At 36.7% G+C, this 15,109-nt stretch overlaps 1 long non-coding RNA gene across 1 annotated transcript in view; it reads left to right on the top strand.

The window, feature by feature from the left end:
• LOC139754660 (uncharacterized) overlaps positions 1-15,109 on the top strand; it is a 216,704-nt gene that overhangs the window by 8,103 nt on the left and 193,492 nt on the right. The window contains exon 2 of the long non-coding RNA XR_011713919.1: positions 13,928-14,065. This is a non-coding gene — a long non-coding RNA (uncharacterized lncRNA). The remainder of the gene's footprint in view (positions 1-13,927; positions 14,066-15,109) is intronic.

The following is a 15,109-nucleotide window of genomic DNA, read 5'->3' as shown; positions in this document are numbered from 1 at the left end:
AGAGGGAGACCAAATTGGAGGTGGAAAGATGGAGTGAAAAAGATTTTGTGTGATCGGGGCCTGAACATGCAGGAGGGTGAAAGGAGGGCAAGGAATAGAGTGAATTGGAGCGATGTGGTATACAGGGGTTGACGTGCTGTCAGTGGATTGAATCAAGGCATGTGAAGCGTCTGGGGTAAACCATGGAAAGCTGTGTAGGTATGTATATTTGCGTTTGTGGACGTGTGTATGTACATGTGTATGGGGGGGTTGGGCCATTTCTTTCGTCTGTTTCCTTGCGCTACCTCGCAAACGCGGGAGACAGCAACAAAGTATAAAAAAAAAAAAAAATATATATATTTTTTTTTTTTTTTTTTTTTTTTATACTTTGTCGCTGTCTCCCGCGTTTGCGAGGTAGCGCAAGGAAACAGACGAAAGAAATGGCCCAACCCCCCCCCCCATACACATGTATATATATATATACACATGTATATATATATATATATATATATATATATATATATATATATATATATATATATATATATATAAATACAGTCATATACATCAATTCATGTGTATCATAAAAATATTCTTAAATTATTGAAAATATGTGTTATTATGGAAAATATTAGAAAATGGGTTTTTTTCACTCCAAATTCTTATTCAGCATAAGGAATAACATCTACGTTGTGATTTTCATGCAAATGTGAAAAGTTGAAAATTTCAACAAAAAAAAAAGAGATGGCTCAATATTCCATAATTTTTGAATATCTTGGCTTTTCTTCAAAATCACACCATAGATATTTTCAAGCATGCTGAAAAAGAAACTTGTGAAAAACTTGTTTAGTTTAATTAGCCAAGTAATTAGCTAGTCAAATAGCTAATGGATTTTGAGGTTAAACATCTTAACATTCCTTAGCTAATGTGGAAAATTTTAGGAAATGTAATTTCTTCACTCTAAATTCTTTTACAGTGAGAAGGATATCTATAGTGAAATGTTCATGCACATCTAAAGAAGTTGAAATTTTCAACAAAATCCCATTAAAATATTTTAGTCAAATGCAATGGCTCAATTTCCAGTCATTTTCTGAACATTTTGGAAATTTATGATTTCACCGTAGATTATATTAAGCATGGTAATTGCGAATGTTATCAACAATTTACGTTTAGTTTGATTAATCAAGAAATTAGCTAATGAATGTTAAGGTAATCAATCCAAGTGTCAATAGGGAATATATTAGAAAACAGATTTTTCACTCCAAATTCTTAATCAGCATAAGGAATAACATCTACAGTGAAATTTTCATCCACATCTGTAAAAGCTGCAATTATCAAAAAATAAAAAAAATCCCACCAAAATGGTGCCATTTCATTAATTTCTTAACATCTTGGATTTTGTTCAAAATATCATCATAGATAGATACTGTTAAGCACGCTGAATGCAAATCTGTTGTCAAAACCTTACATTTAGTTTAATTAGTCAGGTAATTAGCAAAAGAATGTTGAAATATTTAATCCTTGTCAATATAAAAAATATTAGAAAATGGAATTTTTCATCCATATTCTTTATTCGCCATATATAAGGAATAACAATTACGTGATTTTCATGCAAATCTGAAAAAGATGCAAATTTCAACAATCCCACCAAAATGTCAGAAAATATCTCAATCGTTCATGATTTTTGAACATCTTGGATTTTGTTCAAAATCTCACCATAAATACCTATTAAGCATTATGAATAAGAATCTGTTGTCAAAAACCTACATTTAGGTTGATTAGTCAAATAAATAGCTAATGAATGTTAAGGCTATTTACCTCAACGTTCATTTGCTAACAAATATGGATGAAAACAGGAAATGGGGTTTTTCACACCAACTTCTTGTTCAGCATGAGGAATAAAATGGATATTGAGATTTTCATGCAAGTCTGAAAAACTTGAATATTTCAACAATATCCCACCAAAATGTCAAATGCAATGGCTCAAGTTTTCATATTTTTTCTAAATATCTTGGGTTTTGTTCATAATTCACCATATATATTATCAAGCATCCTGAATGTAAATCTCTTGTCAAAAACTTATGTTTAGCTTAATTAGTCAAGTTATTTCCTAATCAATTTTTAAGTAATTATCTTGTGTTGAGAAATATTAGAAAATAGAGTTATTTCACTCCAAGTAATAACATTTAGAATGTGCTTTTCACGTAAATCTGAAAAAGTTGCAAACTTCAAGAAAATCCCACCAAAATGTCAAACAAAATGGTTCAATTTTCCATGATTTTTCTGAACATCTTGGAATTTGTTCAAAATCTAACCATAGGTACTTTGAAGCTTTATGAGTAAGAATCTATTATCAAAATTTGTTAAGCATAATTAGTCATGTAAATTTGTTAAGCATAATTAGTCATGTGAATAGCTAATGATGTTATAAGGTCAATTATCTTAACATACCTTAGCCAATATGGAAATTATCAGGAAATGGAATTATTTCACTCCAAACACTTTTTTGGCATATGGAATAGCACCTATAATGAGATTGTCATACAAATCTAAAAAACAAAATATCAAACACAATAGCTCACTTTTTCCTTATTTTATTTTTTTCAACATCTTGCATTTTGCTTACAATTTCACCATAGATATTATTAACCATGCTGAATGTGAATCTGTTTAAAAACTTACATTTAGGTTAATTACTCAACTAATTACCGAATGAAGGTTATAGTAATCAACTCGTGTTATTATAGAAAATATTAGAAAATGTGGATTTTTCAGCATAAGGAATAACATCTACATTATGATTTTCATGCAGATCTGAATAAGTTGAAATTTCAACAAAATCCCAGCAAAATGTCAAACAAGATAGCCCAATTTTCCTTGATTTTTTTTTCAACATCTTGAGTTTTGTTCAAATTCTCACTAGAGATATTTCCAAGTATGCTGAATGAGAAACTGTTGTCAAAAACTTACGTCTAGGTTGATTAATCAACTACTTAGCTAACAGATGTTTTAATTATCATACCATTCATCAGCTAATATGGAAAATATTAGGAAATGGAATATTTTTACTGCAAATTATGTTCAGCAAAAGGAATGATTATTTTTTATTATTTATTTATTTTGCTTTGTCGCTGTCTCCCACTTTTGCGAGGTAGCGCAAGGAAACAGACGAAAGAAATGGCCCAATCCACCCCCATACACAATGTATACACACACACGTCCACACACGCAAATATACATACCTATACATCTCAATGTACACATATATATACATACACAGACACATACACATATACCCATGCACACAATTCACACTGCCCCCATTCACTCCCATCACCACCTCGCCACACATGGAATACCATCCCCCTCCCCCCTCATATGTGCGAGGTAGCACTAGGAAAAAACAAAGGCCCCATTCGTTCACACTCAGTCTCTAGCTGCCACGCAATAATGCCCGAAACTACAGCTCCCTTTCCACATCCAGGCCCCACACAACTTTCCATGGTTTACCCCAGACACTTCACATGCCCTGATTCAATCCACTGACAGCACGTCAACCCCGGTATACCACATCGATCCAATTCACTCTATTCCTTGCCCTCCTTTCACCCTCCTGCATGTTCAGGCCCCGATCACACAAAATCTTTTTCACTCCTTCTTTCCACCTCCAATTTGGTCTCCCACTTCTCCTCGTTCCCCCCACCTCCGACACATATATCCTCTTGGTCAATCTTTCCTCACTCATTCTCTCCATGTGCCCAAACCATTTCAAAACACCCTCTTCTGCTCTCTCAACCGCGCTCTTTTTATTTCCACACATCTCTCTTACCCTTACATTACTTACTCGATCAAACCACCTCACACCACACATTGTCCTCAAACATCTCATTTCCAGCACATCCACCCTCCTGCGCACAACTATATCCATAGCCCACGCCTCACAACCATACAACATTGTTGGAACCACTATTCCTTCAAACATACCCATTTTTGCTTTCCGAGATAATGTTCTCGACTTCCACACATTCTTCAAGGCTCCCAGGATTTTCGCCCCCTCCCCCACCCTATGATTCACTTCCGCTTCCATGGTTCCATCCACTGCCAGATCCACTCCCAGATATCTAAAACACTTTACTTCCTCCAGTTTTTCTCCATTCAAACTCACCTCCCAATCGACTTGACCCTCAACCCTACTGTACCTAATAACCTTGCTCTTATTCACATTTACTCTTAACTTTCTTCTTTCACACACTTTACCAAACTCAGTCACCAGCTTCTGCAGTTTCTCACATGAATCAGCCACCAGCGCTGTGTCATCAGCGAACAACAACTGACTCACTTCCAAGCTCTCTCATCCCACAGACTTCATACTTGCCCCTCTTTCCAAAACTCTTGCATTCACCTCCCTAACAACCCCATCCATAAACAAATTAAACAACCATGGAGACATCACACACCCCTGCCGCAAACCTACATTCACTGAGAACCAATCACTTTCCTCTCTTCCTACACGTACACATGCCTTACATCCTCGATAAAAACTTTTCACTGCTTCTAACAACTTGCCTCCCACACCGTATATTCTTAATACCTTCCACAGAGCATCTCTATCAACTCTATCATATGCCTTCTCCAGATCCATAAATGCTACATACAAATCCATTTGCTTTTCTAAATATTTCTCACATACATTCTTCAAAGCAAACACCTGATCCACACATCCTCTACCACTTCTGAAACCACACTGCTCTTCCCCAATCTGATGCTCTGTACATGCCTTCACCCTCTCAATCAATACCCTCCCATATAATTTACCAGGAATACTCATATGCATATGTATACTTGTGTATATATCTCTTTTTAAACCAGATATTCCCATTTACCAGTCTTTTTTCAGCACATAAATCACTAGCTCTTCACCATTTTTATTCACAACACTGAATACCCCATGCACACCCATTTTACTCTCAACTGCCAAATTACTCGCCTTTGCATTTAAATCACCCATCACTAATTCCTGGTCTCTTACACCAAAACTACTAACACACTCACTCAGCTGCTCCCAAAACACTTGCCTCTCATAATCTTTCTTCTCATGACCAGGTGCATAAGCACAAATAATCACCCATCTCTTGCCATCCACTTTCAGTTTTACCTGCATCAGTCTAGAATTTACTTCCTTGCACTCTGTCACACACTCCCACAGCTCCTGCTTCAGGAGTAGCACTACTTCCTTAGTTCTTATCCTCTCACCAATCCCTGAATTTACTCGTAAGACATTTCCAAACCATTCTTCTTTACCCTTGAGCTTCATTTTACTCAGAGCCAGAACCTCCAGGTTTCTTTCATCATACATACTACCTATCTCTCTTTTCCTCTCCTCTTGCTTACACCAAACACATTGAGGTGAGTATTTCCTGCTTGACTCCTTCTGTTTCTTCCTTTGGAAATTGTAATATAAGAATGGGAGGGTTTCCAGCCCTCTGCTCCTGGCTACTGAACTCTATTTCCCAGTCTATGTTACCATAGACTCTGTGTAGTTTTAATGAATGTATTGCCTTAACTTCCTTATTTTCCATAGTCAGATTTGAGCATTACATGATACTTTTTTTAACTGGTGTATCATATTTAGTATTCTCAGGTAATGATACCTACAATAAAATTTTCATGCATATCTAAAAAAGTTGAAAATTTCAACAAAATCCCACCAAAATGTCTAACGCAGTGGCTCAATTTGCCATGAATTTTTGAAAATCTCGGATTTTCGAAATTTCCCCATAATTAATGTTAAGCATGCTGAATATGAATCTGTTATCCAAAACATACATGAATGTTAAGTACCAAGTGTTAATAGGGAAAATATTAGAAAACGGATGTTTTTCACTGCAAATTCTTAATCAGCATAAAGTATAACCTCTGATATGAAATTTTCATGCACATCTGAAAAAGTTGCAAATTTCAACAAAATCCCACAAAAATGTCAAGCAGAATGGCACCAATTTCATTATTTGTTTAACTTCTTGGATTTTGCTCAAAATATCATCATAGCTACTATCTGAAATTTTCATGCAAATTTGAAAAAGTTGAAATTTTCAACAAAATCCCAGCAAAATAGCTATTTGTTATTTTGGTGGATTTTGTAGAAATCTTCAGTTTTTTAGATTTGTATGAAAATCTCATTATAGGTGTTATTCCATATGCTGAAAAAGAATTCAAAGTAAAATGATCCCACTTTCTAGTATTTTCCACATTGATTAGCTAATGAATGTTGAGATAATTAAGCTTAACATCCATTAGCTAATTTTTGACCAATTAAGCTAAACATGTTTTTGTCAACAGTTTCTCATTCAGCATGCTCAAAATTATCCATGGTTAGATTTTGAATAGAATCCAAAAAATCATGAAAAATTGAGCAAATAGCTCAATTTTTTCATAATTTTTTGTGAACGTCATGGATTCTATTCAAAATCTCACCATAGATGATGTTGAGTATGCTGAATAAGAAACTGTTGTCAAAAACGTATGTTTAGCTTAATTGGTCGAGTAATTAGCTAATGGATATTAAACTTATCTTAACATTCATTAGCTAATTAATGTGGAAAATACTAGGAAATGGGATCGTTTTACTTTGAATTCTTTTTCAGCATGTGGAATAACACCTATAATGAGATTTTCATGCAAATTCAAAAAAAAAATTGAAAATTTCAACAAAATCTCACCAAAATCTAAAAAGAAAAAAATCAGTTTTCATGATTCTTTGAACATCTTGGATATTGCTCATAATTTCACCTTTGATATTATTAAGCATGCTGAATTCGAATCTGTTGTCAAAAACTTACGTTTAATTAGTAGAGCAATTACCTAATGAATGTTACAGTAATTACCTCATGTTATTATGGAAAATATTGGGAAATGGATTTCTCACTCCAAATTCTTATTCAGCATAAGGAGTAACATCTGAATGTGACTTTCGAGCGAATCTGAAAAAGTTTAAAATTTCAACTAATTCCGACCAAAATGTCAAACATGGCTCAATTTTCCATGATTTTTTGAGCATCTTGGATTTTTCAGTCAAATAATTAGTTAACGGATTTTAAGGTTAAACATCTCATCATTCAGGAAATGGAGTTTTTCACTACAAAGTGTTTTTTTGGCATACGGAAGAACACCTATAATGAAATTTTCATGATCTAAAACACTTGAAAATTTAAACAAAACGTCCAACAAATTGATCCAATTTTTATGACTTTATTACCTTCTTGGATTCTTTTCAAAATCTAACCATAGATGATATCAAACATGCTGAATGCGAAGGTCTTGTCAAAAATTTATGTTTAGGTTGATTAGTCAAGTAATTAGCTAATGTCAAGGTAATTAACCCATGTCAGTATGGAAAATATCAGAAAATGGATTTTTCACTCAAAATTCTTAATCAGCATAAGAAATAACATATACAATGAGATTTTCATGCAAATCTGAAAAAGTTGCAAAATTCAAGGATATCCCACTAAAATGTCAAGCAAAATGGCTTCATTTTTGCATTACTTTTTTAACAACTCGGATACTGATCAAAATATCATCAAAGATGCTATTAAGCATGCTGATTGCAAATCTGTTTGAAAAAACTTACATTTAGGTTAATTATTTGAGTAATATACTAATGAATGTTAAGGTTAATTATCTAAACATTCTTCAGCTAATCAATATGGAGAATATTAATAAATGGAATTATCTCACTACAACTTCTTATTCAGCATAAGAAATAACATCTGAGAATTTCATGCAAATCTGAAAAAGGTGAAAATTCCCAAATTCCTCCAAAAGGTCAAACAAAATTGGTCAGTTTTTCAAGATTTTTTTTGATATCTTCAATTTTATTCAAAATCTTACCATAGATACTATTATGCATGCTGAATAAGAAACTGTTGTAAAAAACTTATTTTAATGTTGAGTATTTAGGCCAAACTATCTTAAGGTTATCTTTAATATTTTGTGGCTAATTAATATGAAAAACATTAGGAAATTACTTTTTCACTCCAAATTCTTGTATGACATGAGAAGTAACGCCTAAAACAAGATTTTTCTGCAAATCTGAAAAAAATAAAGATTTTAAGAAAATACCAGCAAAATGTAGACCAAAAAGGTGCCATTTTCATTATTTTTTGTCTTTGATATTTTGGATTTTGTTTATCACTGTATATACTGTTAAGCATGTTGAATGCGAATCTGTGTCAAAAAATTGTTTTTGTTTATTATTCAATGTGCTAATGAATGTTGACTACCTTAACATCCTTTAGCTAATATGGAAAATATTAATAAATAGAAATATTGTTGACTGGTTGGTCAGGTTATTTAATGTATGTATGACTCACGGTGAGGTGCCTGAGGATTGGCGGAATGCGTGCATAGTGCCATTGTACAAAGGCAAAGGGGATAAGAGTGAGTGCTCAAATTACAGAGGTATAAGTTTGTTGAGTATTCCTGGTAAATTATATGGGAGGGTATTGATTGAGAGGGTGAAGGCATGTACAGAGCATCAGATTGGGGAAGAGCAGTGTGGTTTCAGAAGTGGTAGAGGATGTGTGGATCAGGTGTTTGCTTTGAAGAATGTATGTGAGAAATACTTAGAAAAGCAAATGGATTTGTATGTAGCATTTATGGATCTGGAGAAGGCATATGATAGAGTTGATAGAGATGCTCTGTGGAAGGTATTAAGAATATATGGTGTGGGAGGAAAGTTGTTAGAAGCAGTGAAAAGTTTTTATCGAGGATGTAAGGCATGTGTACGTGTAGGAAGAGAGGAAAGTGATTGGTTCTCAGTGAATGTAGGTTTGCGGCAGGGGTGTGTGATGTCTCCATGGTTGTTTAATTTGTTTATGGATGGGGTTATTAGGGAGGTGAATGCAAGAGTTTTGGAAAGAGGGGCAAGTATGAAGTCTGTTGGGGATGAGAGAGCTTGGGAAGTGAGTCAGTTGTTGTTCACTGATGATACAGCGCTGGTGGCTGATTCATGTGAGAAACTGCAGAAGCTGGTGACTGAGTTTGGTAAAGTGTGTGAAAGAAGAAAGTTAAGAGTAAATGTGAATAAGAGCAAGGTTATTAGGTACAGTAGGGTTGAGGGTCAAGTCAATTGGGAGGTGAGTTTGAATGGAGAAAAACTGGAGGAAGTGAAGTGTTTTAGATATCTGGGAGTGGATCTGGCAGCGGATGGAAACATGGAAGCGGAAGTGGATCATAGGGTGGGAGAGGGGGCGAAAATTCTGGGAGCCTTGAAGAATGTGTGGAAGTCGAGAACATTATCTTGGAAAGCAAAAATGGGTATGTTTGAAGGAATAGTGGTTCCAACAATGTTGTATGGTTGCGAGGCGTGGGCTATGGATAGAGTTGTGCGCAGGAGGATGGATGTGCTGGAAATGAGATGTTTGAGGACAATGTGTGGTGTGAGGTGGTTTGATCGAGTAAGTAACGTAAGGGTAAGAGAGATGTGTGGAAATAAAAAGAGCGTGGTTGAGAGAGCAGAAGAGGTGTTTTGAAATGGTTTGGGCACATGGAGAGAATGAGTGAGGAAAGATTGACCAAGAGGATATATGTGTCGGAGGTGGAGGGAATGAGGAGAAGAGGGAGACCAAATTGGAGGTGGAAAGATGGAGTGAAAAAGATTTTGTGTGATCGGGGCCTGAACATGCAGGAGGGTGAAAGGAGGGCAAGGAATAGAGTGAATTGGAGCGATGTGGTATACTGGGGTTGACGTGCTGTCAGTGGATTGAATTGGGGCATGTGAAGCGTCTGGGGTAAACCATGGAAAGCTGTGTAGGTATGTATATTTGCATGTGTGGACGTATGTATATACATGAGTATGGGAGTGGGTTGGGCTATTTCTTTCGTCTGTTTCCTTGCGCTACCTCGCAAATGCAGGAGACCGACAAAAAAAAAAAAAAAAAAAAAAAAAAAAAAAAAAAAAATTCACTTCAAATTATTATTCAGCATAAGAAATAACATCTAAGATTTTCATGGAAATCTGAAAAGGTTTAAAATTTTAACAAAATCCCACCAAAATGTCTAACAGAATCACTCAATTATTTATGACTTTTTTGAACACCTTCGATTTTATTGAAAATCTCACAAGACATACTTTTATGTCTGCTGATTAAGAAACTGTTATCAAAAACTTGATTGATTAGTTAGGTAATAAATGATCAGGTTGTATTACCATTCAGTAGCTAATTAATCCAAAAAACATAAGGAAATGGAATTTTTTCACTCCTAATTCTTATTCAGAATAAGGAATGACATCTGAAATGAGATTTTCATGCCCATCTGAAAAAGTTGAAAATTTCATGAAAATCCTACCAAAATCTAGAGCAATATGGTGCAATTTTCATTGTCTATTTTTAACATCTTGGATTTTGTTTAAGATGGCTAACTTTTCATGATTTTTTTGAACGTCTTGCATTGTGTTCAAAATCTCACCATAGACACTATTAACCATGCAGAATAAGAAACTGTTTTCAAAAACTTATGTTTAGGTTAATTAGTCAAGAAATTACTTAATGAATATCAAGGTTGATTATCTTATCATTCATTAGCGAATTGATATGTTATTAGAGAATGAAAATTTCTTACCCTAAATTCTTATTCAGCATAAGGAATAATATATACGTTAGATTTTCATGAAAGTCTGAAAGTTGAAAATATGAACAAAATTCCACCAATGTGTCAAACATAATGACTCAATTTTTCATGATTTTTTTGACATCTTTGATGTTGTTCAAAATCTCACCATAGATACTATCGAGAATTATGAATGAGAATATATATGGCAAAGACTTACGATTAGATTTCTTACCGTAAGATTCATTAGTTAATCAATTGGGAAAATATTAGTAAATGAATTTTTCTCTCCAAATTTGTAATCATCTCTAGCTGTCATGTGTAATGCATTGAAACCACACCTCCCTTTCCATGTCGAGGCCCAACAAAACTTTCTATGGTTCACCCCAGACACTTCACAAGCCCTGGATCAATCCACTGACAGCATGTCGACCCCAGCATACCACATTGTTCCAATTCACTCTATTCCTTGCACGCATTTCACCCTCCTGCATGTTCATGCCCCGATCGCTCAAAATCTTTTTCACTCCATCCTTCCGCCTCGAATTTGGTCTCCCATTTCTCGTCGTTCCCTCCACCTCTCACACATATATCCTCTTTGTTAATCTTTCCTCACTCATTCTCTCCATGTGACCAAACCATTTCAATACATCCTCCTCTGCTCTCTCAACCACACTCTTTTTATTACCACACATCTCTCTTACCCCTTCATTACTTACTTGATCAAACCACCTCACACCAAATTTGCCCTCAAACATCTCATTTCCTACACATCCACCCTCCTCCGCACAACCCTATCAATAGCCCACACCCTGCAACCATATAACATTATTGGAACTACTATTCCTTCAAACATACCCGTATATGCTTTCCCAGATAATGTTATTGCCTTCCACACATTGTTCAATGCTCCCAGAACCTTTGCCCCCTCCCCAACCCTGTGACTCACTTGCACTTCCATGGTTCCATCCACTGTTAAATCCACTCCCAGGTATCAAAAACACTTCACTTCCTCCAGGTTTTCTCCATTCAAACTTACCTCATAGTTGACTTGTCCCTCTACCATACTGTACCTAATAACCTTGCTCTTATTCACATTTTTTCTCAGCTTTCATCTTTCACACACTTTACCAGACTCAGTCACCAGCTTTTGCAATTTCTCACCTGAATCAGCTACCAGCACTGTATCACCAGCAAACAACAACTGACTTACTTCCCAAGCCCTTTCATCTACTGCAGACTGTATACTTCCCCCTCTCTCCAAAACTCTTGCATTCACCTCCCTAACAACCCCGTCCATAAACAAATTAAACAACCATGGAGACATCACGCACCCCTGCCGCAAACCAACATTCACTGGGAGCCAATCACTTTCCTCTCTTCCTACTCGTACACATGCCGTACATCCTCAATACAAACTTTTCACTGCTTCTAGCAATTTGCCTCCCACACCATATACTCTTAATACCTTCCACAGAGCATCTCTGTCAACTCTATCATATGCTTTCATATTGTTTTCTAAGTATTTGTCACATACATTTTTCAAAGCAAACACCTGATCCACACATCCTCTACCACTTTTGAAACCACACTGCTCTTCCCCAATCTGATGCTCTGTACATGCTTTCACCCTCTCAATCAATACCCTCCCATATAATTTCCCAGGGGTACTCAACAAACTTATACCTCTGCAATTTGAACACTCACATTTATCCCCTTTGCCTTTGTACAGTGGCACTATGCATGCATTCCGCCAATCTTCAGGTACTTCACCATGAGCCATACATACACTGAATATCCTCACCAACCAGTTAACAACACAGTCACCCCCTTTTTTAATAAATTCCACTGCAATACCATCCAAACCTCCACCATGCCGGCTTTCATCTTCCGCAAAGCTTTTACTGTCTCTTCTCTGTTTACCAAATCATTCTCCTTGACCCTCTCACTTCACACACCACCTCTAGCAAAACACCCTGTATCTGCCACTCTATCATCTAACACATTCAACAAACCTTTAAAATACTCACTCCATCTCCTCACATCACCACTACTTGTTATTACTTCCCCATTAGCCCCATTCACCGATGTTCATATCTGTTCTCTTTTCTTATGTATCTCTTTATTCTCCCTAAAATTTAACGATATTCTCTCACCCCAACTCTCATTTCCCTCATTTCCACCTCTTGCACCTTTCTCTTGAACTCCCTCCTCTTTCTTTTATACATCTCCTTGTTATTTGCACTATTTCCCTGCAAAAATCTCTCTTATCTTTCACTAATAATCTTACTTCTTCATCACACCACTTACTACCCTTTCTAATCTGCCCACTGTCCACGCTTCTCATACCACAAGCATCCTTTGGGCAAGCTATCACTACTTCCCTAATTACATTCCATTCCTCCCCCCACTCTCCTTACATCCTTTCCTTTGCTCTCACCTTTTTCTATTCTGCACTCAGTCTCTCGTGGTACTTCCTCACAGAAGTCTCCTTCCCAAGCTCACTTACTCTAACCACTCTCTTCACCCCAGCATTCTCTCCTCTTTTCTGAAAACTTCTACAAAATTTCACTTTCGCCTCCACAAGATAATAATCAGACATCCCTCCAGTTGCACCTCTCTGCACATCAACATCCAAAAGTCTCTCTTTCACGCACCTATCAATTAACACATAATCCAATAATGCTCTCTGGCCATCTCTCCTACTTACATACATATACTTACATATATCTCTCTTTTTAAACCAGGTATTCCTAATCACATTCCTAATCACTAGTCCTTTTTCTGCACACAAATCTACAAGCTCTTCACCATTTCCATTTACAGTAATGAACACCTCATATACACCAATTATTCCCTCAACTGCCACATTACTCACCTTTGCATTCAAATCACCCATCACTATAAACCGGTCTCGTGCATCAAAACTACGAACCAGGGATGCCAGTGGCAAATGTCTCTAGGGCCTGAAAAATATTAGTAGTGGAAAAAGGGGCAATATGTGCGCGAAGCGCACATCACGCTTAACACCCGCTTGTTAATTTTTGCTGTACATTCTTCAGTATTAATGGAAAATTTGCTCTTCTTCAGGTCTGAAACTAGACGTTTATGATACACCGCTGCAAGTCCATCTTAAATTTATATGTACATGAAGTCCTGTCTAGTGACATACCTTGCAAAACTTTATCTCTTGCAAGCTCCTTTGCAATGTCTAGTAACTTTGACGTAATTGTAAACTGCAAGTTATTTTCAACAATGAAGGATACAACCATGGCTTCTACATTTCCTTTCCTATCTGGGTAAGAAACATTTGGTAAAGGGGCATCTCTCTTTCCAGAACATGTAGCCGATTGGTGAACATTTGGAGGAGCACCGTATGGTAAAGTGCAGGGTCTGTCCTTATCTCCAGATACTAGTATAGCTCCTTTGCCAGCCTTCCCTGACTCTACTGCATTAGCAGCTTTAAAGACTGCAGGTAGTGTTTGATTGGTGTCCTGTATCTTCTTTGCTCTCTTATGTGCATCACAGTTGCCATGTTTCACAAGTGCCTTCATTCCTGCACTGCCATATGAAATTGTTTGGTTGCACACTTTGCACAATGCTTTCCATGCCACATTAAGTTTACGAATGTAATCCGACAAGAAAGATCAAGTATTATCTTTGGCCTCAAGCCAGCGCCAGTTAAACTTATTCTTAATTCCAACATCAATCAATTTCACCCTTAGCGTCTCTTTCAACCTCCATTACGAATCAATGAGAATTATCCGTGACGCGGCTCCAATACAGACTATGCATGCGTTGTCACATTCAAGTCTAAACATACGGTAGAGTGTATTACACAACCAGCACACACTGTAACTTACCGCGCCAGGGTTGGTAGAAACTGCAGATACCGACGGCAAATCTTGCGCTCGTTTCCGGCATTCCATGCAATTCCAAAGGCAAAGTCCGATTAAATATCCATGGGCACACACACAAACAAAAGATTTATGGTCCGACACGCTTATTGATTTGAAACAATTAAGCCATCATCCAAAATTCACCGATTAAGTCCCCGATGTACACACGCCGTACCGTTTCAAACATAGCGCTTGGCTGCAGACATGCTACCGGTTGCTTATCCGGCCGGCCGCTTGGCCTAGCCGCACAGCCCGCTCGTAGCGCTAGTATACATGCATATACTGTCGCATCGCGCACTTTACAAACCATTAGCAAAGCATGCGAAGCGCAAGAGCGGGAGAGAAGCTTAGTCTCGCTAGGTTAGCGATCCAGTTGTTTTGCGATATTCTTATCTTTAGATACATACAGTATATATACAAAATCCACGATCGATATAATATGAAAACATCCGTCAAGAGTCTACTTGTTCATTTTCCGGCTGTCATCATTAGAAAGACCAGAGACGGAGAGAAAAATGGAAAACCGGAAATTTGACTCTAATTGATCAAAAAGCCGGAATTCCGGCAATTCCCGGAAAACTAGCGTCTTTGTACTAAAACACTCACTCAGCTGCTCCTGA

The sequence above is a fragment of the Panulirus ornatus genome, chromosome 17 (assembly GCF_036320965.1).
Source record: "Panulirus ornatus isolate Po-2019 chromosome 17, ASM3632096v1, whole genome shotgun sequence".
Lineage (NCBI taxonomy): Eukaryota > Metazoa > Arthropoda > Malacostraca > Decapoda > Palinuridae > Panulirus > Panulirus ornatus.
The sequence above is the reverse complement of the archived record's forward strand: the minus strand, read 5'-3'. Positions and strand labels throughout refer to the sequence as shown.